Consider the following 26,441-nt stretch of genomic DNA (forward strand, 5'->3'; position numbering starts at 1 on the left):
TTGTATATTATCTCTGGTAAAGCACAGATATTAAAATTTGAATGTATATCACCAGTATAGAATATTTTTGCCTTACTTTTCCTTCCATTAATACTAATTCCAAAAGATATTGTCCAGACAAAACATCAAAGTATCCTTCTCTCCATATAAAGACACCCCTTACATATAACACAAATGCCTTTAACAATCAAAAACAACACTGCTTCATAACAGAGGTAGTAAAGCTTGGCTTTTCAGGGTTCTACAAGAACATTATACACTGCCTTTTTTTTTTAAAGAACAGGTTGTGGGAATTTACTTAACTTTTATAGAAACTGGAAGAAAACATTCTATGCTTTAAGGAATTATAATACATTAACATCAGGTATATCTTAAAAAGCAAATATGAATTCCATACCAATAGTGATGAAAAATATCTACGTCATATTTAGACAGGCATATTCACAGTAGTAGTAGTAAGAACAGAAGTGTTGAGAAAATTATATTAGGACTTTGAGTTAACCATCTGTTTCACCGTAGAAGCAAATGGTTCAACACGGGCTTAACTGACTTGAGAAGAACACAAAAGAAATCAATGATAAAAGAAACATCGGAATGTAGCAATAAAAATCTAAAGATTTATTTTAGGAAACATGCTCATTGGGCGGTGTACTTATATATACTCCTAGTCTGTTGAAGTTTAGAAAATACGTTTATGCAATAAAAATGAACAAATAAAATAATCTCGAGTCACATATTGAAACAACAACAAAACACACACACACATATATGTGCATATGAAAGCTAGGTACTGGAAAAAAGCATTCTCTTCTCCGATACTGATATTACTCACTGATAATATATATGTCTTAATATAGATAAATATAAATTTAAAAATAATAATAAAGCATTCTTTAGATACAAAATGCTGTTAGTAAATGCAATCTTACAGTTAGATAACACAATGAGGATGAACTGTGGTACCAAAGAAAATCTTGTGGAACAAAAATTTATTTTATATCTTATGTAAATGTAAAAATATAAAATATTCAACTATCTTCAAAAACAAAGAAATCGTGCATGGTATAAGTTATAGTTAGGATTACCAAATTTAGCAAATAAAAATCTCAATCAATACTGGAGACATTTATACTAAAAAAGTTTGTTATTTATCTGAAATTTAAATTCAACTGGGCATCCCATATTTTATCTGGTGACTCTAGCTATAGTATAATGGATGGCAAATTACAATCATGACTAGCTTTTTGTTTGTTTTTTTATATTTTGCCTAATAATCAAACGAAAAGGTTTTGTCAAGATGCTAGAAAACACTGAAAAATAAAATTAGGTAGTACTGGCAAGAAGGAAAGAAGTATGCTTTATATTACAGTTGACAATAATGCTTTTTAATGACAGCTCATGTATTTTGGCAAGATGTAATGAACTTCAACGTTTTTAGTATCTGTGAGACTCTTTTAGCACTGGGACAGTGCTAAAATCATGTGACTCTGATTTTTTAAAAAAGAATCGTAGATTTTAGAAATCAACTAGATTTAACTCATATTGACTTAGAATGACCTGATAGAAATTTCCATCCTGATTGAACATTGCTAGCGACAGGAAACCTCCATCTCATGGAGAAAACCAGCTATTTTCCAACATCTCTTACAGTTAAAATACGTTTTCTTAGCTAAAGTCAATCTTTCTGAATTTCACTCATTGTTTTCACTTTAGCTGTTTGCATACTCGTTATACTCAACAAGTATAGTTTTAAAATTCATTTTTAATCTCTTGCCTTTTCTGTCTAGAACTTTTTTAAAAGTATAAATGGTAGAATATTAGCAAACAAAATATCTCCTTAATTTATACACGGAAATACAATGTACGTTTCAATCTACAGCCCATATGTCCCAAGTGAATGTTGAAAGGTGAAGTTGCTAGCGTTCTCGCACAAGATAACACATAGCTCATCACTATTTCCCTAAACACTGAGCCATGAAGTGGTATAAGGGATGGATAAACTATTCATTATCATTATGTCTCTTAGATAGAAAAATTAAGTCAACTAGTGTTGTGTAAAGTTTTATTATGTGCCCAATACTATGCTAAATAATGAAATGAACCATCAAATTAGTCTATATGCATACTCCAGAAATAAGATGTATATGTACTAAACAAGTGCAAACCATATGCATTTTGATTCTAAAATAATAGCACAAATTATGTTGTTTTTGCTGTATACTGTCACTATGCTAAGTATTTTAAGCAATTTAATTCAAATAATAACACTATGAGGTGGGTGTTTTTTAAATCATTATGCCGGATAGGAAACTCAAGCTTAAGAGGTGAGTAACCTGGCCAAAGTCACACAACAGGGATGCAGGGGAGCTGGGAAGTGAAAGTGGGTTCTCAGACTTGAGACAAAGTGCACCACATCGACTCATTAAACTAGAAATCCAAGCCCGGGCTGAGATCAAGCCATGTCACAGCCTCTGGGTTGTTAGTTCCCTCCATGGTGGATTTTGTAGTGAGAAAAGATAACATTCTATAAATTAAAGGATAAATAACTAACAAAGATATATTTCTTACAGCATCCTTCCAGAAAGTTAGTTTTCAGTCAGGTAAAACCCCCACGCACTTAAGATTCCACTTTCCAGAGGAGATGGGAAATCACAAAAAAGGCAATGAGGCATAGCCGGATGCAGAGGAGTCATGTCTGAAATTCTTCTGCTGCACATTATGCTGAATAGAAAATAGTGGTTGTTGAACTCTTTGTAGTTGTGATAGAGATGCTCTGTGCTTTAAACACTGACCTACATTATTTACAGAGAGATGGCGTTCTTGGCAATACGTGTACTTGCAACATCCTAGATCCAATTTCAGTATTCAGCACCACTCTCAGAAGCAGAACAAGGTGATGAAAGAAGAAAAGGAAGTGCCCAGAAAAAATAAGAGGCATTGCCTGGTCACTCACGACAAAGGATTTTACAGAGAGGAGGAACCGGAAGGGAAAAATCATCCCATGACTTATATATGGGTTATACGAATACCATGTCTGTATACGATTTAACAGACATGCATCTAGGATTCTCTGTGTACTAAAAATGGCTTAAGTAACTAATTTAAATCTCACAAAAACCTTCTGAGGAAGATAGTGTTATAACCCTCGTTTCCAGATGAAGAAATTGAGATACATAGAGTTTAAGCAATTTGCTGAAGGTCACATGCTGTTAAGTGGCAAAACCAAGTTTCAACTTCAAGAATTTTTTTTTTTTTTTTTGATGTGGAAGATTGGCCCTGAGCTAACGTCTGTTACCAATCTTCTTCTTTTTGCTTGAGGAAGATTGTCACTGAGCTAACATCTGTGCCCATCTTCCTCTGTTTTATGTAGGATGCTGCCACACTGTGGCTTGACAAGCAGTGCTAGGTCTGTGCCTGGGATCAGAAGCTTTGAACCCCAGGCCGCTGAAGCAGGGCACACAAACTTAACCACTACACCATGGGGCAGGCCCTTACCTCAAGCATTCTTAACAGCTATTTTATGCTGCCTTCTCCTATGCAGAAAACTTGCCATAAATGGCCATTCATTAATTGTTAAGCACATCTATGTATGGCTTCTTTATATTCCAAATTCATGATTGTCCAAAACACACACAAGTGGAAAATATTTGATATGGGCATCTGTAGGAATCAGGGGCACACAGTGTAGACTGGAGGAATGGGGCTTCTTTATCATAAGCACCTGCTACTAAAGCACAATTACTAAAAGAAAAGTCTGAACTAAACAGGTAGTGTCACAGGAAAACAACAAAGAATTTTAATACAATATGCCTCATCCCCTGGTGAATTATTACTACAACGTATTTCTCAACTGATACAGAATGTTTCAATCACAATAGGCATCAACTTTTGAAGGATATATTGAGGTATACTCTTCATTACATTACAATAGGTAAAAATTAGAATATTGCCTACTAATATCCCCTGGTGATATTAATTCTGTGTAAAAAAACCATGTCTGCAATATCCATAAAATTTACTTGCTTATTGTGAAAACTTTTGTCCAAGTGAAAAGTTGCTTTTACAACCAATAAAATAAAGTGGGAAGCAAGAGAAGAAAAAGGCAAATAAATTTGACCACTGAAAGAAACAGATGGCTATTATTGTCTTGCTCATTATCAACTTTCTTCAGTTACTCATAGCAATGAAGGACGCAAATCCCTTCAGGAGTAAATCCTAAGCGAAATGTAAACCAAACAGCAAACAGAGTTAATCATTTTCCTCAAATATTCTGCAATGACTTGCCAGGTAAAATTCATATTCCTCAGTGTACACCCCCTTGAGCCATGTTTACTGTCCTGAATGACTTACAACAGGCAAAGAACACAGATTCAATACAATTTCCTAAACATCAACTTACTACATGCCTAATGAGTACCTGTTAAGAGTATTTACATTGAAAATACAGTGATGAGCAGACACGATACTTCATAAAGAGCTTTTATCTTACTAGGATCTATTATATGCTTTACTCAACAGATATTTTCAAATGAGAAAGTTTCATTCAAAAGGATTCAGGCCACTTCCTAGTCACGAGTTTTAGAGTCCATGAACATTTCTACGCCTTTCCAAAAAGTTAATGTAATTAAATGGAAGTTTTCCTTGGGAGCTGAATACATGTTTTAGGAACATTTAAACATTAAGTGATAAAGTGTTTATTCAAAGACATGACGCCTACCTGGTGTTTTGTATTCAATTATTATCATACTCTTGGATTCCCAGCTTTAAAGAGATGTTACCTTTTGTAAACTTAGTGGGAAATCAAGATCTGGAATAAGGCAGGTGGGACAAGGAAAGCATAATTCATGGCAACTCATAAGGAAAGAAACTACCTCCCTCCCCTTAGTGTTTTATGTAGCTTTTTCCTAAGAATTAAAAGTCTCCTCAGTCTGAGAGTTTTGAAACTTTTGCTAATTGTCACTTCTATGCAAATTATTTTCTTAAGTTCTTTATGAATCAAATATTGGGATTAAAAGTGTGCTTATAGGTTACTCCTTTCATCCACTGAAATTCAAAGAATATCACTCCTCTACAGGCACACAAAAAAGGCAACAGGCTGCCGCAATTTCTTAGTCTTGGCCACCAAAACCAATACAAGATAATGGGGTTATGAATTAGCATATTTAACACTACTTTAGAAATTTTAAAAATTCTGGATACTTTAGCTCTTGTTCATAAAGTTTGATTCCCAGAGTTTCTTTTGTTAAAAAAAGTACTGTAACAGTAAAGTGTACATATACTTTTTATAGTTTTTCTATTAGTTTTCACACTTTATTTCATTGACTAGGACATACAGAACCATTTTAAATACTTATTAAATGCATTTTCACCATCTTTGGAGTAGATCTACATTTTTCTTGGAACTATTTATGTAGTTATTTATATTGCTAGATTTATCAATATTAAGTAATATTTACATTTTTGGTATGCAATATACCACAAAATGGTATATATCTATTTATTTTCATATATTCAATTTACTAATATAAAGAATCTCTTATTCAATCATTTTTATAGTCTCTTTAGTTTTAACTTCATTTCATATTTTTGATGTAATTTTGCAGAGCATGAAATTTTATGTTGTTCACCTTCGTTGTAGAGTGAATTTTTATCACTATAAATTATTTTAAAAGCACACTCAAACTTACATATTTTCTATTTTTTCTTAATAGTTTGCATTATCAATTCAACAATTATTTGTTTTTATTTATGATAAAGTTGAATTTTATTTTTAATTTTTTTAATTTAAAAATTTTAAAAAAATTTTTCGATATTCACTTAAACTTCTCTCTGTCTTGACTATAAATACCATAGCCACTGACTTTGAATTTCAGTTTTATTCACTTATTTTAGAGAGCAATTATTTCTAGACTTTTTATGTCATAAGCCAGGTATTTATGTTCTCCCATGGTAAATACTGCTAACAGTTCAATTTTTCTTTTTTTTTGAGGAAGATTAGCCCTGAGCTAACATCTGTGCCCCATCTTCCTCTACTTTATATGTGGGATGCCTGCCACAGCATGACATAATAAACAGTGCATAGGTCCACCCCCAGGATCTGAACTGGTTAACCCTGGGCTGCAGAAGTGGAGCAAGTGAACGTAACCATTGCACCACCAGACCAGCCCCATGATGTTTTACATCATTGGTACAATGTCCACATTTGCTTTTGTTGCAGGATATTTTTAAAGGCCCTATTATGAGTATTTAGTTTTAGTGTTAGTATCAATTTGCTATTTTCCATACACAGGCTAGATGTATTCTCTTCAGTCCATCTGGCTGTTTGGGGAAATTTAACTTAAGTTTTAAGTGGGAGGCATTTTTATTTTTCAAAACTCATAACAAAATGCCCATTGCCTACTAATTTTTTCTCTAACATGGCTCTGCTAAACAGAATAGGGATCTTATTCTGTTGTGTGTTTATCTGCTTATGTAACAGGACATTTAACATTAGACAATGTGAAAGTTTGTCATTTTCTCCTCGAAATACCATCAATCCATGAAATGGTGATTTTTGTTAAATAGACATTCTCAGAAGGACATAAAAAGAGGAAATCCTAGGAGGCCTGAGTGAACATTCATTCATGAGAGCTGATTGGTAAATTTGCAGGAATTTTGTAAGCTGGTTATTAAAACCTTAGTACCTTGAAGTCAGCCAGGTTGGGAGTATTTACACCATACGTGTTGATAAACACTACAAGTCAGAGGCAGCCCTGATTAATACGTCCACACACAAAACACAGGACAGGTAAGGGTTTTTTGTTATCAGAAAAAAATAAAACACAAGGAAACTACAGACATAATCAAACTAAATGATAGAATATGGGCAAATATTCCACACAATGTTCTAAAAAGTTTCCTCAACTATAACGCAACTATCCAAAGTATAAGAGAATCATACTATTCTCCCATAAAGAGAGAACATTCCAGAGCCTTATCCTACTATTAAATCTTTCTCCAAGTCTAGGATTTCTTTGTGAATTTCTTTTGGTCAGCTATGACTTTAGGGGCCGGCCCCATGGCCCAGTGATTAAGTTCCCGTGCTCTGCTTCAGAGGCCCAGGGTTTCGCTGGTTCGGATCGTGGGTGCGGACATGGCACCGCTCATCACATCACTCTGAGGGGGCATCCCACATGCCACAACTAGAAGAACCCACAACTAAAATGTATACAGCTATGTACTGGGGGGATTTGGGGAGAAAAAGCAGAAAGAAAAAATAAAAAAATTGGCAACAGTTGTTAGCTCAGGTGCCAATCTTAAAAAAAAAATGAATCAGTTTAAAAAAAAATATGACTTTGGCTTATCGTGGTTAACTGGTCAATTTAACTAATCCCAACAAATCCAGTATGAAATGATGGAGGGAAAATAGAAAATGTTAGCACATTTGGTAAAGAACAGAAGGTCAAAGCACATAGAGTAACCTACAATCCATAGGATTCATTGATTCCTTTTAAATATAGACAGAGCTGACTCTCTGCCTTTGCAATGGATTTTGAAAATCTCACTGGCTCAGGTCTGCTCCCTAGAAAAATATCCCTTATCCAATATATTCCATGACTACCTCTCAGCGGTGCATCCAAAAGCAATCTCTTAGAGAATTCTTTTAAGAAGCTCATTCTTTAAAGAGGCTGCAGCCCATTAGCAGCATACTTTCTGTTAGTAGGAATTTAAAGGCCTAGAAATTATCCTGATTGTTGATTAAATACAGTTCAGTTTACCAAAGTTAGTTTCTGTAGGAGTACATGTCAAGCTTGAGTCTGCTGATGCGATGAGATGGCAGTGGAAGCTATCAGTTGCAAGAGAGATTGAAGCATTGATAACACGCTTATCAGGATATTTTATTAGATCATACATGAGAAATTTTTACAATATCTGAGTGAGACCAGATAAACTGTGGATTTTTAACACAAATATCCATACAGGCAGAGAAAAGCTAATATTTCATGATGATATGAAAGAATAAATTTGCTTTCTGATTAGACTCTTCCTTTTCAACTTGTTCAGTAAATAGAATATATTTCTAGGTAAATTATCCAAGATACAGAAAGGCCATAGGCATATACATGCTCATTATAGCATTATTTATATTTAAATGATAATATTTAAATATAATTACTGGTTATAGACATTAAATTTTCTAAGTAATCATAATTTTTTAGTTAAGTAGGTAATTATTAAGACTATGTACCCAATAGAAAATATAATGTAAAATATGCAATAAAAAGAGAGAACATAAGTGGGTAAATATGGTATAGCTGCAGCTATGTAAAATATGTGTATCAATAGGGACATGGAATAGAAGGACATTTGCTATACTGAGAATAGTATTATGATGTTGCAATTAGGTGTGATTTTTTTTCTAAAAATATACTTTATTTTTGTATATTGTATTTTTTAATAAATAAAACTGGGAAGTAAACTTTATAAACTATGCCTAAACTTTAATTTTCAATATTTTTAAAATTAACATACCAATAAATGTAAAGCATATCTAGTTAGCTAAGTTTCCTATTGAAATAATAATTAAATTTTAGGTAATGAGAAATCATGGCCAGTCTACAAGTACAGGGCTAAAATATTACTTCTTTTCACATTCCATTGAAAAGAACTTAGTCACATAGCCACACATATATTCAAGGAATGCCTAGAAGTGTTGCAACGTGCCCATCTATAATTGCATTATTATGAGAGAGGACAGAATGAATTTTAGAAGATAGACAAGAGTCTCTACTATGATGAAAATTCCCACGCTCAAGTGATTCATGGCGCAAGAGGGTCCTTGACATGAACAGATTGTGATGGTTGGTATGTTAATCAGTCACCAACAAGCAAAGACCAATGACCAATGGCTGGACATCTGAAGATTGGGTACTCCCTTAAACTCCAGAACTCTCCGTCAACATTGTGTGGAGTGAGTGAGATTAAATTTTCCATGGATCATAGTGAGTTTCACCCAAATAAGTTAATTTTTAAAAAGTGAATGTATTATTCATTGAATACCTGTATTTGTGGGCTAAGATTCACAACTACTTCGTAGAGTTTATCAGAGAATTTATAGTTTACAGTAGTTTTATCTTCAGAAAATTTGCCTTGTAAATTTTTTAAATGTTTAAACATCTGCTTATTAATAGCTTGCCTTTCTAATTTCTTCTCAGGGTTCAATTTTAGCAATAAAACACATCTTATTACCCTGAATTAATTCCTATATAATTTTAAAATAACATGACTGAAGCAACATAAGTAATTATAATTGGAAAAATTCCATGTTATTTTTTGAACTCCATTGCTTAAAAGTCTAGGGGTATGTTTTCAGATGTATCAGGTAACAGAAAAAAAAGGAAAATCAAAAGGAAAGCCTTTCAGCTTTCCAGGTTAATTTTATTGTTGAAAAACATAAAACTCTTAAAGTTATTCCCACTTTTGATTCATTCAGCAGTAAAGACATTCAGAGGAAATAATTATTTCTAAATACACATCCACAGAAGTGAAAAAGATAGCAACAGATTGTATTTTATTTGTTTTTGATATTTATTACACTTTTCTCTAATTTTATAAGATTACATACTTAACGTAAAGAATGGAAATTTCACCAAAATCAAGTAAGCAGAAAACGAATAAACACTTTCAAATCAATTACTAAGACGTAAGCACTGTAAGTATTTAATGTACTTCTTTCATGCATTTAACCTATGCACTTAGATGCACATATTTTACTCAATAGATTCATTGTAGATTTCTGTCCTGGCTCTACTTTCTAGTCCATAGCGAGTTATCTCAGGCAAGTTCATTACCATATCTAATGGTACAGGAATCACAATAATAACATTGAAAGCCACCTCATAGGAGTTTGTGAAGTTTTAATGAGATACTCAGGGTGTATTAAACAGTGTCTGGCACACTGTGAGCATTCAGTAAATGATAGCTGCTATTGTTAAGGACCAACGGAGAACAGCTGAGTCACTTTAGTGAGAGCGCGGTGGTATAAACAGCTAGTTGCCTCAGTGTATGTTTGCTTGAATTAACCCCCACATAACTTGATTCTAAGGTCTTCAAGGCTTCCTGGTAACCAGTTCTAATTCCTGATAATCAGATTTAGCTATAGTTTCAGACTTTGGGTGGTCAGGTTTATTGGTCTTCTTTGAGATCTAAAATATTTGTGTCTGTCAGTAAATGCTCAATTAAATCAGACTTAAGAGTTTCCGTCCCTTAAAAACAAAAACAGCCTAACACAATATAATTCTTACCTAAAAAGAGTTTAATAAGGATTGGATGTTATTCATTTGAAGACAATGCATGCCTTGATTGCTCTGTAAATCACGAAAGAATGAATTCGAAAAGAAAATGAATGGCATGTCTAGAATACACAAGTGAATGCTGGAAATTCCCTTTTTCTACTTATGAGAGTGTTGTTGCAGGCACTGGCTTCCGTACTTATTTATTTAATGTAACCCACACCATATGGTCTTAATCTCACAAAATATAGTTCCCTTTTCTCATGGCAATTAGATTGTAAATTGAAATGGGTTCAAATGTTTTTTTTTGTTTTATCTTGAATGCGGTAATAAAGTTAATGTCAAACATAGTCTCTTCATTACTAAAATGGTTCCATGAAATTAAAATCGCTTCTTCTTAAGAAGCAACATTTGAAATTTCACTTGATCCACCAGAATAAAAAAATAGCTATGCATATTGGCAGTTTTTTCTTCATAAATATGTGTCCGAAGACTCATCTTATGAAAGTGATAAAAATGAATTAATAGCTTATTAAAGCAATCTAAAAGTCTTCTTGAAACAAAAATAACAATTAGATAATTTACATCTAGTCAAATGAAGAAAATGTACTTTAACCACATAATTTTTAAAGAAAGACAGACTTTCTTATTAACACAAATTAACAAAATGAATTGCTCTTCTCAATTTACCACAGGTGATAAAGTAAACTTACATTAAGGAAACTCAGGCTAATAATTAATTGGTACTTCACCACTATAAGAAATTTTCATTTCATTTTATCCTTTGCTATTTTAAACAACTTAAGTGGGTGTCAGAAATATTATTTAAAACCAGTTCTTTCTCAAATTGCTGTTTCAATGTTATCTGTGTTTCACATATTTATGTCATGCATTTGATAAGGTATGCAAATAGTTGCCTAATACACAGTAATGCATATTTATTTTTTATTAATAACCTTCTTATTTTAGAATACTTTTAGATTTATAGAATAATGCAAAGATGGTACAAAAATATACCATATTACTGCACACTCTTTTATTCTATTATTATTTGTTTAATTTTTATTTTAACATTTATTGTGTTTACATAACCAAGACTGAAAAATCTTTGAACAGCATCCTCTGACTTCATATTTTTAAAATAATTTTTATTGAATTAATTTTTGAGTAACATTGATTTAAAAAATTATATGCATTTCAGGTGTACATCATTATATTTCAACATCTGTGCAGACTACATCATATTCACCACCCAAAGTCAAATTGCCATCCACCACCAAACACATATGCCCTTTTACCCTTTTGCCCTCCCTTCTTCCTCCCTTGCCCTCCGGTAACCAGCAATATATTCTCTGTGTCAATGTGTTTGCTTGTTGTTGTTATTTTATCTTCCACATATGAGTGAAATCATATGGTATTTGGCTTTCTCTATCTGACATTTCGCCTGGCATAATACCCTCCAGCTCCATCCATGTTGTTGCAAATGGCAATATTTCATCTTTTTTTATGGCTGAGTAGTATTCCCCATCGTGTTCGTGTGTGTGTGTGTGTGTGTATGTGTATGTGTGTGTGTGTATATACACCATATCTTCTTTATCCATTCATCTGTTGATGGGCACTTAGGTTGTTTCCAAGTCTTCCATATTGTGAATATTGCCACAGTGAATGGCTGTTATTAAAAAGATAAGAAATAACGAGCGTTGGAGAGGATGTGGAGAAAAGGGAACGCTGGTACACTGCTGGTGGGAATGTAAATTGGTGCAGTCACTATGGAAAACATTATGGAGATTCCTCAAAAACTTAAGAACAGAACTACCATATGACCCAGATATACCCCTTCTGGGTATTTATCTAAATAACACAAAAATACTAATTCAAAAAGATATATGCACCCCTATGTTCATCACAGCATTATTAATAATAGAAATTCAAATTTTAAATGCACAAAGTAAAAGGATTAAATTTAAAACTGTTAATCAGAATATAGCCAAAGATGAAAGAGTTACTGGTGTTATATCAATAATACTCATTTTAGAGTGCTCAATTGACAAGCTTTGAAAAATTAATTTAATTTTATGCAGAACCTCATATCTGACTTTCTGTAAGTGAGGAATTTCATATTTGAACCATTTGCTATTTTTCTCTTATTATTAATTATAATGTATAAAACACAGATTTATTTTGAAATAGATTCCAAAACTGCCTTGATTTTTTTTAACTAGTTTGAAAGTGCCTATCTCTAAATCATTATTTGCCCTAATGCAAAAGACAGTCTTAGAAAAAAGATCTTAAAGTAAGAGATACTCTTAGAAGAAAAGACCTTCAGCACTAGAAGAATCCAGGCAGCTTTTTGGAATAAGAGCCTCCTGTTACTTCATTCGGTGTTTATTTTTCACATATATAGCAACAGCTGGAAGCATTCAGCCTTGGAAAAGTAAGCATAAAGATGGAGGGGTATTTTTGTGTATAACTATTTGACAGACTGTGCATTTCAACTATGTATTGCATCTGGATCACTTGGAAATTTATCATTGGTCTGATTTTGGCACTGTCCCTGAGGCTACCTAATGAGTTGTAAAACCCAAGTATCAGCTAGGGGCTTCCTGCTCCCTGGAGAGCTAGTTAAACTGAGCTGGAAAACTTAACTCTACAGCCTGTGCAAACCTTCCCCAAGATGCACTTGTTTCTAGGGACATATAATTCTGAGCCTAATCTGCTTCTCTGACTTAATCTTCCATCTGCCGTCCATAACAGGAATCTCAGCCCTTTTTTCTAGTTTTCAAAAAAAATCCAATTATATTTTTTGTTTTATGTCATTTTTAAAGAGTTGTGGGAGTTATAAAAAGGGATCATGTAGTAGACTAAATGGCTTAAATCCAGTAGCTCCATATTCCCTGTAACTTCAAGTATATGCAGAGTAGCCTAACTTTCACTAGCTCCCACATCCAATTCATATTCCAAAACACACTGAGATTCTCAGAAAAGGACAGAGTCCTACAGCTAACAGTATGCATCCAACTCAGAAAGTACCTAAGCCAGAGACAGTTCCCTAACCTCTGCTCTGTTTAAATATAAGTAGAAGCTGCTGTAATCTTAAAGGTTTATTGGTCAGGACCAGTGACTTTCATGGAAGGAGAAGTAAAAAAAATATGATTGGTGAATGGAGCAGCTAAAGGATTGTAAGTGAGCCAAAATACAACTAGGAGACTGAGATATATGGATAAACAAATAATGGCTTACATATTATTATTGTATTTACACAAAAAATAATGCTTTAGCTATCCTGGATTCAGTAGCTAAAATCTATTAAGATCCTTTACGATAAGTAGTGTATGTTATTTACTCATTTATTTGTTTGCTTATTCAATTTGTTGTTAGTGCCGTGGTTGATTCGGACTCCTAGAAACCCTGTGTACAGCAGAGCAGAACCCTGCTTGATCTTTTTGCATCTTCCTCTCACTTTCTGGCGCTATGTCAGAAAATGCTCTGCTGCTATTCGTAGGGTTTTTATAGCCAGGCTTTTCAGAAGTGGGTGGCCAGGTCCTTCTCCCTAGTCTACCCAGTCAGGAAGCTCTGCTGAAACCTGTCCACCATTGATGCTGCTGCTGGTATTTGAAATACTAGTGGCATAGCTTTCAGCATCACAGCAACACATAGCCACCACAGTAAGACAACCCTCAGATGGAACCACAGGTTCCCTGACCAGCAAATGAACCTGGGCTGGGGCAGCGAGAGCACCGAATGTTAACCACTAGACCACCAAGGCTGGCTTTCAGTTCAACTACATTTAAATGCATTTTTTAAGGTCAAAATATTCAAATACCAGGAATCTTATATGGTTCAACCTAATATGTAAGCAAAATCTCCTTTCTCTTCTAATTCCTAGTTATATTTTTAAGCTTCCACTAATCTATTGCTACACTGCAAAGATTCAGTGCCCATAGTTCAGGGAAAAGAAATAGATGAGTGCACCAAGAAAAGGTAACAGACAAAGTGATAACGAAAAAGAATTGGCTGTGGACAAAGAGACATGGGATAGGTCAAATACATGCTGCAGTAATTCTAGTGCTAGAGTATCTGCTCTGACTAGCTGTCACAACAGAATCATAGAAAAGGGAAATGCATCTCTCCTTTATGTAATATAAAGTCATCACTGTTATTGAGGTGAATCTGCAGAGAATCCAGACTTCTACTGTATTCAACAGAACCAGTAGCTAGGTCCTACAAACCTTTAACAACATCTTGAGTATGTTTTCAATGGGCAAAGAGCTATTAGCCTCTATTTGTCAACAGAAATACCCAATGTCATGCCCCATAGGCCAAAGGAAAACAAGGGACCTTGCAGTCATAGAGCAATTACTGTGGCCTAGAGGTACTATTTTCCAAGCTCTAAAAAAAGCAAAGTCCTCTCATTTCCTAAGAGGTGTGAACAGTTCGTCCAGTTGCATTCTAGCAGTGTCCTCATTTGAACTCTGATGTCCTGAGGGAAACAAAACAGTCTTTCTGTGCATTCAGATTTAAGAATCAGTCTGGAACAAACAAGAGTACCTGATACCAGAAAGGGATTCTAGGGAGAGAAAGGTGCTAATTTGTAAAGACTCAGTTAGGCAATAGAACCTAACAAATAGAGAAAAACAAGTAAAACAGATCGGGAAACAGCAGATGAGGAAGCCATAAAACATCATAGCAGGGTGCCATAAATGGGTTCCTCTGCAGAGGTCAATTTTGAAATTTTGTCTCATCTGAAAGGATAAGTGTTCAGCAGAATGTAGGTCTAAGTAGGAACAAAAAATCATCTTGCAGTAGATTTCTCCAGTGTTTCCTAATGCTGAAAGAATATATCTTGAGGAGTCTCCTTCAGTTATGCAAATATAGGCCTTGTGAATTCCATTTTCCTGCAAGAAGTCTGTTAACAAGGAATTCTGATGTTCAAGTGGCTTTTTCCCAAAGGAGATGGTTAACAGGAGAAGAATTGAAAAAGATTATGTCCTTCTGGAAAGGAAAAACCTGATACTCTGGTTCCTATTTTTGGAGATTAGACGTTGGGGAATACTGTCAGACAGACAAGAGTTGTCTTAACCAAGACTAGAGTACAGAGAAACTAGATGGAGATTAGCTACAGGACTGACTCCAGGATTAGAAAAAGCTTAAAGATCTGAGGTCTTCAGATAAAAGATGCTGGATCCCAGGTCTGCTTATCCTAGCTTATATTTCTACAAGGCAAGTGTAAGTTGGGAAAGCTTGTCACTAGGTGCTGCAGTGTTGGGGCTCAACTCTGGTGCATCATGAGTCCTTGTTTTCCAATAAGGGTAACAATGGGGTTCAACTTCCCATACAGTGATTCTCAATATTGACTATAAATAAAATGAGTTGGGGGGACTTCTTAAAATCCCAGTGCCCAGATTGGATTAGAATCTGTAGATATGGGACTTAGCAACCAGTATTTTTAAGAGCTCTTCAAATGATTTCAATGAAAGACATGATTGAAAATCACCACCTTACAATAGTCCTTCTCAAAGGAAGGACTGATGATGAGCCAATTTCTGACATGAGGAAGAGGAAAGGAAGAGCAGACCAAGAATGGGGAAAGAGAGAATAAAGAATTTACTTTAGTTGAGAAGCAAATAGACATATTATATGACGATGTGACAAGTAGACAGTTCGATATCTGAGTCTGTAATTCCAAGAAGATGAGAAAATTAGAGGCAGATTTAACACTTCGGGACTAGATAAGGTGATCTGGAGAGATTACGTGAACAGAGAAAATAGGGGGCCCACAACTGAGACCTTAACCATTCCAACTTTTGGAAAATGAACAGAGGAGGAGAGCTTGCAACAGCGATTGAGAAGGAGTAGACAGCAACATATGAGAAAATCCAAAGTACATAGCAACACAGACATCAGGAGAAGAATCTGGTTTTAGAGAGTAAAGAAATATTTGTGTCAAACATCATGAGATCAAGTAAAATAAGAAGAGAGAAGTGAGTGCTACATTTGGCAATACAGACATCATTGGACTCCTTTGACAAAACAACCTCCAGGAGAGTTGGCTATAGAAGACCAAATAGAGAATGTGAAGGACATACGGGATAAAGAAATAAAAGCCATGAAAGGGAACAGTATTTGGGAGAGTGGGTGTGAAGTCAGTTTAAGTTGTCTTATCAGAAAGGAATTATTAGAGTTTATATGAATGTAAACCTGAATAATTCATCAAGCAGGGAATGAGAAACTGATGACTCAGGAGGATGTGGGAAAGATGTATGTTAAAAAGTAATGGGAGATTTGTATCTAGACTACATACCAAACAGCTGCCCTTTGCAATACTAGGAACAAGTAATTGATTTGTGTATAAGTACAGATGCTCCTTGGTCTTTACTTTTTTTCTTTTTGAGGTCATAATAGTTTATAACATTGTGAAATTTCAGTTGTACATTATTACTTTTCAGTCACCATAAATATGTGCCCCTTTACCGTTTACACTCACCCCCCAACCTCCTTCCCCTCTGGTAACAGCTAATCTGTTCTCCATGTCCATGAGTTTGTTTTCTTCCACATATAAGTGAAATCATGCAGTGTTTGTCTTTCTCTGTCTGGCTTATTTCGTTTAACATAATATCCTCAAGGGTCATCCATGATGTTGCAAATGGGATGAGTTTGTCTATTTTTTATGGCTGAGTAGTATTCCAGTGTGTTGGGGTGTGTGTGTGTGTGTGTGTGTATGCCACACCTTCTTCATTCATTCATCAGCTGATGGGCACTTGGGTTGCTTCCATGTCTTGGCTGTAGTGAATAACACTACAGTGAACATAGGGGTGCCATAAGTCTCTTTGAATTGTTGTTTTCAAATTCCTTAGGTGAATACCCAGTAGTGAGATAGCTGGGTTGTAAGGTATTTTTATTTTTAATTTTTTGAGAAATCTCCATACTGTTTTCCATGGTGGCTGCACCAGTTTGCATTCCCACCAGCAGTGTATGAGGGTTCCATTTTCTGCCTATTCTCTCCAACATTTGTTGTTTTTTGTCTTGGTCATTATAGCCATTCTAAGAGGTGTAGGGTGGTGTCTCCTTGTAGTTTTGGTTTGCATTTCCCTGATGATTAGTGATGTTGAACATCTTCTCATGTGCCTGTTGGCCATCTGTATATCTTCCTCGGAAAAACGTCTGTTCATATCCTCTGTCCATTTTTTGATGGAGTTCTTTGTTGTTCTGTTGTATGGGTTCTTTATATATTTTGGAGATTAATCCCTTGTTGGATACATGATTTGAAAATATTTTCTCCCAGTTGGTGGGCCATCTTTTCGTTTTGAACCTGGTTTCCTTAGGGTTTCCAGGAAACCCTGAGAGTTTCCTGGAAACTCTTTAGTCTGATGTACTCCCACTTGTTTATTTTTTCTTTTGTTTCCCTTGTCTGAGTAGACAAAGTGTTTGAAAAGATCCTTCTAGGACTAATGTCAAAGAGTGTACTGCCTATATTTTATTCTAGGAGTTTTATGGTTTCAGGTCTTACCTTCAAGTCTTTAATCCATTTTGAGTTAATTTTTGTGTATGGCAAAAGATAATGGTGTACTTTCATTATTTGCATGTGGCTGTTCAGTTTTCCCAACACCATTTATTGAAGAAACTTTCCTTTCTCCATTGCATGTTCTTAGCTCCTCTGTCAAAGATTAGCTGTCCGTATATGTGTGGTTTTATTTCCAGACTTTCAATTCTATTCCATTGATCTGTGTGTCTGTTTTTGTATCAGTACCATGCTGTTTTGATTACTGTAGCTTTGTAATATATTTTGAAGTTAGGGATTGTGATGCCTCCAGCTTTGTTCTTTTGCTCAGGATTGCTTTTGATATTTGGAATCTTGCTGTTTCCCCATATGAATTTTAGGATTCTTTGCTCTATATCGATGAAGAATGTCATTGGGATCCTGATTGGGATTGTGTTGAATCTATAGATTGCTTTAGGTATTATGGACATTTAAACTATGTTTATTCTTCCAATCCAAGAGCAAGAAATATCTTTCCATTTCTTTATTGAAAGAAATCAATGATGACATAATGTCTTAAAGTTTTCTTTGTATAGGTCTTTCACCGCCTTGGTTAAATTTATTCCTAGATATTTTATTCTTTTGTTTGCAGTTGTACATGCGATTGTATTGTTGTGTTCTCTTTCTCTTAGTGTATTATTCTAGAATGGATATGCAACTGATTTTTGTAAGTTGATTTTGTACCCTGTAACTTTGCTGTAGTTGTTAATTATTTCTAATAGTTTTCCAGTGGCTTCACCAGGGTTTTCTATATATAAAATCATGTCAATTGCAAACAGTGAGAGTTTCACTTCTTCCTTCCCAATTTGGATACATTTTTTTCTTTTTCGTGCCTAATTGCTTTGGCCAATACCTCCAGTACTATGTTGAATAAGAGTGCCAAGAGTGAGTACCCTGTCTTGTTCCTGTTCTCAGAGGGATGGCTTTCAGTTTTTCCCTGTTGAGTATGATGTTGGCTGTGGGTTTTTCATATATGGCCTTTAATATGTTGAAGTACTTTCCTTTTATACCTATTTTATTGAGAGTTTGTATCATAAATGGATATTGGATCCATTTGCTTTCAAATGCTTTCTCTGCATCTACTGAGATGATCACATGGTTTTTATTCCTTATTTTGTTAATGTGGTGTATCATATTGATTGATTTTCAGATGTTGAACCATCTCTGCATCCCTGATATAAATCCCATTTCATCATGGTGTATGATCCTTTCAATGCATTGTTGTATTTGATCTGCCAATATTTTGTTGAAGATTTTTGCATCTATGTTCATAAGTGATATCAGCCTGTAATTTTCCTTCTTTGTGTTGTCCTTGGCTTTGGGATCAGGGTAATGTTGGCCTTGTAGAAGGTGTTAGGAAGTCTTCCATCTTCTTCAATCTTTTGGAATACTTTGAGAAGGAAAGTTATTAAATCTTCTTTGAATGTTTTGTAGAATTCTTTGGAAAAGTCAGGTGGTCCTGGACTTTTATTTTTTGGAAGGTTTGTGATTACTGTTTCAATATCTTTACTTGTGATTGATCTATTCAAATTCTCTTTTTTTTTTTTTTTTTGAGGAAGATTAGCCCAGATCTAACGTCTGCTGCCAATCCTCCTCTTTTTTGCTGAGGAAGATTGGCCCTGAGCTAGCATTCATGCCATCTTTCTCCACTTTATGTGGGACACCTGCCACAGCATGGCTTGATAAGCAGTGTGTAGGTCTGTGCCAGGGATACAAACCAGTGAACTCCATGGCACCAAAGTGGAGTGTGTAAACTTAACCACTGCACCACTGGACCAACCCCTCTATTTCTTCTTGATTCACTTTTGGGAGGTTGTTCTTGAGTCTGAGAATTTATCCATTTCTTCTAGATTGTCCCATATATTGGCATATACTTTTTCATAGTATTCTCTTATAATCCGTTGTATTTCTGTGGTATCCATTGTAATTTCTCCTCTTTGATTTCTAATTTTATTTATTTGATCTTTCTCTCTTTTATCTTAGTGGGTCTGGCTAAGTTTAGTCAATTTTGTTTATCTCTCAAAGAACCAACTCTTAGTTTCATTGATCCTTTCTATTGTTCTTTTTGTTTGTTTGTTTCAATTGCATTTATTTCTGCTCTAATTTTTACTATTTCCCTCCTTCTTCTGAGTTTGACCTTTATTTGTTCTTCCTTTTCTAATTTGGCTATGTGTAGTCTAAGACTGATTATTTGTGATTTTTCTTGTTTTTTAAGGTGAGCCTGTATTGCTATGAATTTCCCTTCTAGGACCACTTTTGCTGCATTCCATGAGTAGGTATGGTGTATTTTCATTTTCATTTGTCTCCAGATATATTTTGATTTCTACTTTAATTTCTTCAATGATCCATTGGTTGTCCAGTAGCATGTTGTTTCATCTCCACATATTTGTGACTTTCCCAGCATTTTTCCTGTAGTTGATTTCTAGTTTCATAGCATTATGGTCTGAAAAGATGCTTTACTTGATTTTAATCTTCTTCAATTAATTGAGGCTTGCCTTCTTTCCCAACATATGATCTATCTTTGAGATTGTTTCATGTGCACTTGAGAAGAATGTGTATTCTGCTGTTTTTGGATGGAGTCTTTTGTATATATCTTTTAATTCCATCTGGTCTAGTTTTTCATTTAACTCCACTATTTCCTTGTTGGCTTTCTGTGTAGATGATCTACCCCTTGATCTAAGTTAGGAGTTGAAGGCTCCTACTATTATTGTGTCATTATTATTATCTCCTTTTAGGTCAGTCAATAGTTGCTTTATGTACTTTGGTGCTCCTGCGTTAGGTACATATATATTTATAAGTGTTATGCCTTCTTAACGGACTGCTCCTTTTATCATTATATACTGGTCTTCTTTGTCTCTCATTGCCTTTTTTGTCTTGAAGTCTACTTTGTCTGATGTAAGTATGGCAACACCTGCTTTCTCTTGGTTGCCATTAACTTGGAGTATTGCCTTCCATCCCTTCGCTCCAAGCCTAAGTTTGTCTTAGAGCTGAGATGAGTTTCCTGGAGGCAGCATATTGTTGGGTCATGTTTTTTAATCCATCCAGCCACTCTGTGTCTTCTCATTGGTGAATTCAATCCATTTAAATTTAGAGTGATTAATGATAAATGAGGGCTTAATGCTGCCATTTTATCACTTGTTTTCTAGTTTTTCTGTATTTCTCTTATTTCTCACCCTGCAATTCAATTTGGTGGTTCTTTATGATAGTTTTCTCTTTATTTATGACTGGTGGCTTTGCTCTGTTTTGTTTAGTGGTTTGTATAAAGAAAATGCCCATGGAACAGAATGTGAAAAAGGCAGGATATCTATCTGCACAAACAGATATTGTTCTATTTTTGTAAAATATTTTAAATATAAAAATAAAACGTTATCTTTTTTTTTTTTTAAAGATTGGCAGCTGAGCTAACAACTGTTGCCAATCATTTTTTTTTTTTCTGCTGTATCTCCCCAAATCCCCCCTGGTAACATAGTTGTATATCTTACGTGCAGGTCCTTCTAGTTGTGGCATGTGGGATGCTGCCTCAACATCGCCTGACTAGCAGTGCCATGTCTGCACCCAGGATCCGAACCATTGAAACCCTGGGCCGCCTCAGCAGAGCGTGCAATTTAACCACTTGGCCACGGGGCTGGCCCCAACAACCTTATCTTTGATTGATGAAATTAGCAATAATTTTTCCTGCCTTATATTTTGTATTATTCAAATTACCTATAAGCATGTATTATATTATAATAATTTTAAAAATAAAGTTTTAAAATTATGGGGTCAAATTAAAATAATATAAAATTGGAATTAACATATATTCATTCCTCTCAATATTTCATTTTTTTCCCTTAGGGACTTTCCTCTTTTCTGGATTTGAATTTTAGAATCTGACATCTGTAATGTAAAAAAATACTACACAATGAGAAGAAAACAGTTTTAACTAAGGCTCAAAATTGTTCTTATGAAAATTTTTTTCTCATCAATTAAATAGAGTGTTATAAATATATGTGTTTGACCCCATTTTATATCCTTATGATAAAAAGAAGAGAAGAGATACTATCCATGAATAACTTTAAAGTTCCCTGCTCTAAAACCTGAGGCAAAACTGAATAGCTAATATTTTACTTTGGGGAATAGAATTCTGAGAGAAGTTTAGGATGGAGAACTAAGCAGAGAAAAAGGGGAGCCAAGCAAAGATGCATTATTGAGTTGGACATCAATGGGAATTACTGCCAGCTCAATCCCATAGAAACACACACAGAGGCATATGAAATGTGTGAGAATTAAGAGAGCAACAATTATACATCAGCTCCTGATCTACATTGCTTAAAATTTCACCCAACAGTTTATTAACTCTTCTGAACCTCTAGGTATGTACTTGGCATCCCCAAACATGAATTTCCCTTTGGCATCAACAGAGAAGCCTTAGGGCAATAAGAAAGAGGCTTGGAGCCCAAAGCATCCTGTAGACTGCAGAATATGTAACCATAACAGCATCTAGGATAAGAGGCAGAGGTGACAGATGTACTTCCTAAATAAATTGGCTTGTGGTTGGCTTCTCTTTAATCTCTGATGATACTGATACAAATCATAACTGGGGACTATTATTAGCTACCATTTCTGAAGATGAATCCAAATATGCAAATAATACACAAATATTAAATTAGAAATTTTTTAAAAACGTTATATATTTTGGAATGGCTACTTTATATTCTGTCCTTTAATCACAAGAGCAGTTTTAATAAAGGCACAGGAGGGGCTAGCCCAGTGGTGTAGTGGTTAAGTTCACATGATCTGCTTTGGTAGCCCGGGGTTCACAGGTTCAGATCCTGGGTGCAGACATACACATTGTTCATCAAGCCACGCTGTGGTGGCCTCCCACATAGAGAATAGAGGAAGATTGGCACAGATGTTAGCTCAGAGACAATGTTCCTCAAGCAAAAAGAGGAAAATTGGCAATGGATTTTACCTCATGGCCAATCTTCCTCACCAAAAAAAAGAAAAGAAAAGAAGGGTCAGCCCAGTGGCAGAGCTGTTAAGTTCACACGCTCTGCTTCAGCAGCCTGGGGTTCATTGGTTCAGAACCCAGGTGCAGACGTGCTCGCTGCTTGTCAAGCCATGCTGTGACTGGCATCCCACCTATAAAATAGAGGAAGATGGGCACTGATGTTAGCTCAGAGCCAATCTCCCTCAAAATACATAAATAAATAAAATAAAATAAAGTCACAGGATTACAGTGCTTCTATGTGGTTATAAATTACTTGATGTTCTGGAGCCTATTAAGTTAGGGTGGATATGTCATCAATTCACAGATTATATGAAGTTATGGTTCTAATGATTAACAAAGTAAAGATCTCCAAAGTACAGTAATTCATTATTTTGGATTATCTAAAAAATACACATAACTTCTGTTTTAAAGTTGTTTTTATTTAATACAATAGAGCTAACCTCATGCCACTTACTAACACTGTGACCTGTAATAGGGCCTTTTGACATTGATCATTTTCTCTTGCAATTTTGATCCTTTCCCTATTTTGCCTGAACTTCCAATAGACATAGGTTATTTTCATCAGAAATCACCTTCTTTTCTATTAGCAACCTCTGTAACATTTAGGGTAAAAATACATTAAATATAACAACTAAGTGGCTGGACCTCAAATACTATTAGAGATAATAGGTTAAAGAATTAGGAGAAATTTTCAGTGCATTTTATCTGTTCTGAAACGCCTTACATGGCGAATCACTGATAAAACACTGCTTAGCCTTGGATAGGGTATATTTCAATGGCATCAATTTAAAGATGAAGAAACTGGGGTTTACAGAGATTGAATGACAGGTCAAAGTAATACAGCACAAGAGTGACTGAACTCCAAAAGTAATTCAGATTTCCTCTTCAAAAGTTCTTTCAATTAGGACTCCAGGGTTGTATTTGACATGAAAGCCTATTTAAAATGCTTTACTTAAGAAACAGTATTATTGGCTCATATACAGATTCTATAAAAGAGACTAATGGAATTAACTTTAGGCATAGCTAGACCAGCTAGTGACAGCAGTATTGGCTAATTTCTCAGTAGGAAACAGATGTCAAAATCGGATTAGTATACTTTTTAAAATGTTTTTATAATTGTGATAGTTTTTTAAAATATGTATTAAGCAAGGTGTAGGAATCCACAAGAAATAATATGGTACCCCAAGCACCATTACTACCCTGAAGTTATTAAAGGTTATAGTTACTGGAATCCCCAAATAGATAGATTATATGAAGAGTTAAGACATTAGCTTGAGGAAAACACAGTTCACAGTAATGCTCCTTTTCTCAGGGAGGTACTCAATTCAAAAATACCCATCCAGATCTACTCTCTTCCTCTATTCACCTGCAAAGTCTTCCCATTTTCCAACACAAGTGCAAGTCAGAGGGCAAGGGAACCCATTGGTGTAACCCATACAGATCAGCCTCCTAAGCAGGATGGAAAAGGCTATAGAGTGTATCTGGAGAAGCAAACAGAACATATCCAGTGTTGAGCACTGCTCTTGTCTTTGGATGAAAAGTTGGTGTTCTCCAACAGAGAAGACAAACAAAATCCAACAGGTACCATGTCATCATGGTGTCAATTTGATCATATCTCATTCCCACCCCTGAAAACTAAAACATTATCAGTCATTTATTTATTTAATTTAATAGAATAGCAGAGGGGAAACAGAAGATTAGAAGTCACCATAACTGATGAAGCACAACTACTACAATCTCGGCTTCTGCAGCTTGTTACAAGGCTTAGGTTGGTAGGCATAGTTTCCATATTCCACCACACACTTCCTGTTCCTCTAATGTGGACTAGAATCCTGTCCAGAAGGTGTTCTTAACCTCGTAGGGTGACCTAAATCTCAATTCACATAACATGATTGGAGACTGACTTTATTGAGTTACAATGTTTTTCCTCTGACCAAAACTTTTGAGCAAGAGAAGAGGTGCCCTAGTGAAGCCCCTGTACTCTACATATAATCATTTTTGCCTCAGGATGAGAAAACTTAATCTCTCTTTTTCCCTTTCCTGATGCAACTCCGGATAGACCTCCATTCTGGTCCCCTGTACCTTGACTTCCTCTTTTCTCCTGCTCTATTCCTTCTCCCCTCTCACCTTCACAGGACACTCTTCCTTTTCCTCCTTCCACTCTTTCCTAAACACATCTTTTTCACTGGACAAAATCTCCTCTTAAAGTCTTGTAAAGTAGGTAGAAATGATGAACAACCTGATGGTCCTATTAGCCATAAACCTTGGCCAAGATCAGATTGGCATACCGAAAAACTATAAAAGTAGACAAGAATTCTGAGCAGCTATCCCTGAAGACTTTCCTTCAAGATTGATTGGTGAAGAATCAAATCCTGAAAACAGGAAAAAATGACTCCATCTCTGATTTCAGAGAGTGCTTAACTAGCACCTTCCAAAAATACTCAGGTCTCCATATGGGCGGAGACCATAACTGTCTTATCTTTCTTCTTTATTGATGGTCTTAAATGTGAAGTGACAATTTTAGTTAGAAAATGGAAGACAGGATGGCAGACTGATGACACTACGAATTACAAGACCTTGCTGAGAATGTGGAAGATAATTTGACTTGGAAATAAAAATTGCAGACCAAATTAAATAGCTCTTTACATTAAACAGATAAATCCAAGACAAAGAACAACAACATGACTAGACAAAGATATTTATTGATATTGGAAATAACAGGAACATTAGAACAATTATGCTGCTTCAGTAAGGAAAGATATACAGTTGGCTCTCTGTGTTTGTGCATTCTGCATCTATGAATTCAATGAACCACAAAGGGAAAGGCCTATGATAGTTGCATCTGTACTGAATATATACAGGCTTTTTTCTTGTTACTATTCCCTAAAAATACAATATAACAACTATTTACACAGCATTTAATTTTATTATTTATTATAAGTAATCTAGATATGATTTAAAGTACATGGGAGGATTTGCATAGGTTATATGCAAATACTATGCCAAATTATATAAGGGACTGGAGCATCTGCAAATTTTGGCCGGTGGTCCTAGCACCAATCCCCTGCAGATACGCAAGGGTACTCTAACCTAAGACACAAAAGACAAACTTCACATAACATGACATCCCTCCTAGTAAATCTATCCACCATAGTTTTCCTATAATTGCACTAAACACAAAAGGGAGAAATTTTCATGGAACTTCAAAAACAAATGTTTCATTTCTAGTTGATACCGGGGCTACCTTCTTTACTATAAACCCTAACATCTTTCCACCATTCCTTTCTCCTTTCAGGTACCAAAAACAAATTAAGTGGTAGGCATTTCAAACTATCCTGACTATGCCTTTGTCTTAGCTACTTTTTGTTTCTTTCTCACTAATCCATACTCTCACTATTAAGATGCTTTTCTGCTTGTTCCATTCCAGGGAATCAACTGAGGCAAGATCTACCTTGTAAATGGGATGCTACCATTAAATATAGCCAGAACATCCTGTTTTTGGAACTCCCAGAATTGAATCCCGGGTCTATAATTTGATGTTGTCATAGATTTATTAACCACTACTTGATGCTTCCCCTATCTACATTTTAGATCTTGAATTTGCTCCCTATTAACTCTGGACCAAATATATTTCTGACATAGG

At 35.1% G+C, this 26,441-nt stretch overlaps 1 pseudogene; it reads left to right on the forward strand.

Annotated features, from left to right (window-relative positions):
• Positions 1–2,295: 2,295 nt before the first annotated feature.
• LOC100072003 (nucleolar protein 12 pseudogene) overlaps positions 2,296–26,441 on the forward strand; it is an 80,126-nt pseudogene continuing 55,980 nt past the window's right edge.

The sequence above is a fragment of the Equus caballus genome, chromosome 1 (genome assembly GCF_041296265.1).
Source record: "Equus caballus isolate H_3958 breed thoroughbred chromosome 1, TB-T2T, whole genome shotgun sequence".
In the NCBI taxonomy this organism is placed as follows: domain Eukaryota; kingdom Metazoa; phylum Chordata; class Mammalia; order Perissodactyla; family Equidae; genus Equus; species Equus caballus.